Source organism: Sapajus apella, unplaced genomic scaffold (assembly GCF_009761245.1).
Source record: "Sapajus apella isolate SASKATOON/1434 unplaced genomic scaffold, GSC_monkey_1.0 scaffold62, whole genome shotgun sequence".
In the NCBI taxonomy this organism is placed as follows: Eukaryota; Metazoa; Chordata; class Mammalia; order Primates; family Cebidae; genus Sapajus; species Sapajus apella.
This window is the reverse complement of record NW_022437002.1, coordinates 12,092,885-12,098,394: the sequence shown is the minus strand read 5'-3', so window position 1 is coordinate 12,098,394 and position 5,510 is coordinate 12,092,885. Positions and strand designations below refer to the sequence as shown.

The 5,510-nt window shown below is 44.9% G+C and overlaps 1 pseudogene; it reads left to right on the top strand.

Moving 5' to 3' along the window:
* Window positions 1-4,761: 4,761 nt before the first annotated feature.
* LOC116529597 overlaps window positions 4,762-5,510 on the top strand; it is a 10,770-nt pseudogene continuing 10,021 nt past the window's right edge.

The following is a 5,510-nucleotide window of genomic DNA, read 5'->3' as shown; positions in this document are numbered from 1 at the left end:
AATTCTCCAAGAGAAATTGGAAGTTCAGATTTGGTTTTGTTGTTGTTGTTGTTTTCCTTTTATTTGGTTTTGTTTTTTTTTAACATTATTTCCTATTTTTAAAACTGTAGGCCAAGGCCGGGCGCGGTGGCTCAAGCCTGTAATCCCAGCACTTTGGGAGGCCGAGGCGGGTGGATCACGAGGTCAATAGATCGAGACCATCCCGGTCAACATGGTGAAACCCCGTCTCTACTAAAAATACAAAAATTAGCTGGGCGTGGTGGCGCACGCCTGTAGTCCCAGCTACTCGGGAGGCTGAGGCAGGAGAATTGCTTGAACCCAGGAGACGGAGGTTGCGGTGAGCCGAGATCGCACCATTGCACTCCTGCCTGGGTAACAAGAGTGAAACTCCGTCTCAAAAAAAAAAAAAAACTGTAGGCCAAATAATACCCACCTGTGAGTTCAGTATGGCTGATGAGCCAGCTGTCTGCAACCTCAAAACAGAAAGAAAGAGGAGAGTCCAGGAGCATGCCAACATTGAGATGCTGAAGGAGCAGGATCCAGCCAGCAAAGAATGTTCAGAATCTAGTGGCAGGAAGAAGCTGAATGGTCAGCTGTGTAGGCTGCTGACAAGAGTAAGTCAGGGTAAGATGAGGACACACAAATGACCATTTGATATGACATGATGAGTATTGGTTGATAACTTCAACTAGAGAAGTTTCTGTAGATCTCTGGTATGGAATCCTGTTTGGAGAAGATTGAAGAATTAATGAGGTATGAGAGTAAAAAGGGGGGGGGGGCAGTTACCCTCTTGAGGAATTTTTCTGAGAAAGAGGAGAATAAAAATGGGGCTGTGTGGCCGGGTGTGGTGGCTCACGCCTGTAATCCCAGCACTTCGGGAGGCTGAGGTGGGCGGATCATGAGGTCAAGAGATCAAGACCTGGCCAACATGGTGAAACCCTGTCTCTACTAAAAAGTAAAAAAATTAGCTGGGTGTGGTGGTGTGTGCCTGTAGTCCCAGCTACTCGGGAGGCTGAGGCAGGAGAATTGCTTGAACCCAGGAGGCGGAGGTTGCAGTGAGCCGAGGTTGGGCCACTGAACTCCAGCCTGGTGCCTGGCGACAGAGCAAGACTCAGTCTCAAAACGAAAAACAGCTGTACTATTAAGGGAATATGAGGTTTTGGAAGGAAGTCTTAAGGATAGGTTGTTAGTCTGTTCTCATGCCTCTGATAAAGACATAACCGGCCGGCCAGGCACGGTGGCTCACACCTGTAATCCCAGCACTTTGGGAGGCCAAGGCGGACAGATCACCTGAGGTCAGAAGTTCAAGACCAGCCTGACCAACATGGAGAATCCTCGTCTCTACTAAAAATACAAAATTAGCCGGGCATGGTGGCGCATGCCTGTAATCCCAGGAGAGGAGGTTAAGACAGGAAAATCACTTGAACTTGGAGGCAGAGGTTGCAGTGAGCCGAGATCTCCCCACTGCACTCCAGGCTGGGCAACAAGAGCAAAATTCTTCTCAAAAAAAAAAGAAAAAAAAAAAGACATAACCAAGACTGGGTAATTTACAAAGGAAAGAGGTTTGTTTTTGTTTTTTTGTTTTTAGAGTCAGTATTTCACTCTTGTTACCCAGGTTGGAGTGCAGTGGCACGATCTTGGCCCACTGCAACCTCCCTGACCCTGGGTTCAAGTGATTCTCCTGCCTCAGCCTTCTGAGTAGCTGGGATTACAGGCACCCACCACTACACCCGGCTAATTTCTTGTACTTTTAGTAGAGGCAGGGTTTCACCACATAGGCCAGGCTGGTCTCGAACTCCTGACCTCAGGTGATCCGCCTGCCTTGGCTTCCCAAAGTTCTGGGATTACAGGCATGAGCCACCATGCCCGGCCTAAAGTGGTTACATTTTTAAGATCCATCTATTCAGATTCATGAAACATTGTGGACATCTACTATAGTCATGGTAATTTTTTCTCAGCATAGGTAAAACCCAGAAGGCTCTAGGGTCAAGTTGGTCAGGTTTGGATCCCAGCTCCATCTGCTTATTCATTGTGTGCCTTTAGATATTTTAATTTTGTTGAGCCTTGGGTTCCTCATCTTGAGATGGACATTGTAACAGCTTGTGTCTCACAGTTCTCATAGTTGTGAGTCTCATACTTGTGAGTCCCAAAGAGCCCTGAATGAGGCCAGACACACAGTAAGCACTCGATGTTATTAGTATTACTCCTATAAGGTTCAGTTTCAGAGGATAACTTTAGTTTCCTTTACTGTAGTCCCTCCACACCTACTGATTGTGGATGCCATCTATTTTCACAACTTTGTCCTGTAAGTGACAAAATGATCAAGAGGACAGACCCATAATTTCACCTAGGTTGTGATTAAGTCACAAGAGCCCAAATTACTAATTTACCATAAGAAATATAATGGTATCTCTATAGAAAAGTAGCTTGGGAAACAAAATTAATACGAGAAGTTTGCCTAGGGAGGGTACAATCTGTATAAAGGGAATGAGAGGATCTTAAATTACCGTTGTTTCAGCACCCTAGTTTCTCCCACGGTTACTTTCTAGCCTCTCTTTCTCTACCCCCCAAATTTAATCAGGTTAGATTCCAAGTCCTGTTAATTTGTCCTCAGGAAACTTTCTTCCGTCTTTTCTCTTACCCATTTCTACTTCTCCATGGGTAGGGAATGAGAGTATATAGATAACGCAAAATAATGTCCTCTAAATGTCTTCAAATGAGAAGCATTTGAAGAGTGAGAGTGGCTGCCAGGTGAGGGAGGAGAGGATGTGCTCCAGAAGATGATTTTGAATTATTATTTCCCAAGGCTGGACTTGCTGCCGTTGCCTCACTGGGACCCCAGGAACGTTTTGTTCCTTTCCCAGGGGCTCAGCGTTCCCTTCTGGGAGGCTTTGTTGCTGTGTTTTGATCAAGGGTCAGCGTCCCAAAGGTAGAGAATCCCCAAAGGAGATGGGAATTCAAAATCTCACGGATGCTGTTTCAGACTTTCCCCTCCTGCCAGAGTCTCCCTGGAGAATGCTTCTTTCATCTGCCCTTTGGGAGATTTTATATTTGTTGGATTTAAGGGTGGGGGGCAGTTCCTTCATTATACCATTATCCTTAGAAACGTGGTACTTTCCTCTTGCTTGGATGATTGCAAGGGCTTCCCAATAGGTATCCCTGCTTCTAGCTCATCCCCTTACTCCCTGAGATTCATCTTCCTAAATTTGACTCTATCGTTTAAGATTGTTCGGTCCCTTCTTGCTTCACACAGAATTAAAATCTTCAGCCTGCTTTTTAGGTTCTAGCCTTATCACCTGCTGTTCCTAAGAGCACCAGAATTTCTTCTTAATTCCCCAAACATGTTGCTACCCCACACCCCAACGTATAATTCTCCTGCCTTTGTGTCTGCTCTATTTGTCACCTTTTCCTGGAACTCCCTCCCATATGTACTAAATAGAATTAACAGGGCATATCATTCAGTTATGGCAGAGACCCCCAGTTACATTAACTTTCAGCAGACCCTAAACTTTTTCTCACTTCAGGGCCTCTGTACTTGTTCTTCCCTCTATCTGGAAAATTTTTCACTTGTCCAGCTTCTTCTCAATCTTCAGGGTTGGTCTATTAAAGTAAGGCCCTTGATTTTCTCTCTTCTAGCACCCTGTTCTTTTTTTCCTTCATAGCACTTACCAAAATAAGTAATGATATATTTAAATATTCATTTATTTATTTAATCCTCTGCTAGACTGTAAACTTGCAGTGTTCACGTCTATTTGCTTCCCACTCTATTTTTCAGTGCCTAGCACAGTGCAAGGGTGTAATAAACGTGAATATTTTCTGAATGCATAGTGATTGAATGGGTTATAGTGTGTAGAACTCATGGTCTGTCATCAGCAAAATCTTATATTCTTGATCTCTTCTCTGCTTTAACTTAGACCTGGCTTTCCCCAAAGAACATTGTTTCTCCCAAGTGACATCTTTTCTCTTTTGTTCACTTCATAGATTAGTGCCTGGTACAGAATAGGTGCTCTACAATTACTTAATTGTTATTTACCGGCTGTGTCCTTTTCCCTTTAAGCTTATGAATACTTAGAAAGATACCCACCAAAATGAAAACAAGTCATTCTGGAGTCAGACAGATTGAGGTTGAATCCTAGCCCTGCTGCTGACTAGCTGGTGATCTTAACCAAGTTTGTTAACATCTCCCAACCACAGGGTTCATCTTTTTTTTTTTTTTTTTTGAGACGGAGTTTCGCTCTTGTTACCCAGGCTGGAGTGCAATGGCGCGATCTCGGCTCACCGCAACCTCCGCCTCCTGGGTTCAGGCAATTCTCCTGCCTCAGCCTCCTGAGTAGCTGGGATTACAGGCACGCGCCACCATACCCAGCTGATTTTTTGTAGTTTTTAGTAGAGACGGGGTTTCACCGTGTTGACCAGGATGGTCTCGATCTCTTGACCTCGTGATCCACCCGCCTCGGCCTCCCAAAGTGCTGGGATTACAGGCGTGAGCCACCGCGCCCGGCTCACAGGGTTCATCTTTATGTGTAACAGAATTTTAATTTAGGCAGAGGTACTTGATTCGGTTGGCCCAATGAGTTGATTCACACTGCCCCCTAGAGGAGTTCTGTTTCTGGGACAACAGCCTCCAAACCCAGGAATGTTTGAGGATCTTTGTGAGCTACTCAGAACACACTTGAGCGAGAGGAGGGCTCCAGATCAGCCCTGTCGGAGTTGGCCCCAGTCAGCCCTGCAGGAGTTAACTCCAGATCAGCCCTGCAGGAGATGGGCCACAGCCTGAAAGTTCAGTGTTTGGAAGGCAGTTCAGAAATTGACAAGGTCAGCAGTCCTCGAGCAGCAGTGGCAGTAGGAGTTTCAATGATTTCTGAGAATCAAGGAGGGGACCTGGTTTGCAAAGCCTACCTTTATTGGTACTGAAGCATGTGGTGGGTTATCCAGAGGTCAGAGATTTAGAATATTGCTAAAGGTATGGCACATTTGTGTTAACCATTGAGGAGGTCAGGGGTATTTCAGAATCACATGTAAAATGGAGCATTCTTAGTAATAAGTGCCTGCCATTCAGGGTTGTTGTGAGGATCAAATAAGAAAAGTCATGTAAAATGCTAATATGGTGTCTGATACATAATAATTGCTCGAAAAATGACAACTGCTATTATTGTTGAAGAGAAGTCAGCCTCTCCACTTCCCTTTCTTACACTACCTGCTAAATTTATTATCTAATAATAAAGACTCAGGAAAAAATGGAACAAAAATATGATCAAATATGCACTTTTTTGTAGGCAGTCTTTTGCTTTTTTGGTTTAATAATAAAATTATCGCCGGGCGCGGTGGCTCAAGCCTGTAATCCCAGCACTTTGGGAGGCCGAGGCGGGTGGATCACGAGGTCAAGAGATCGAGACCATCCTGGTCAACATGGTGAAACCCCGTCTCTACTAAAAATACAAAAAATTAGCTGGGCATGGTGGTGTGTGCCTGTAATCCCAGCTACTCAGGAGGCTGAGGCAGGAGAATTG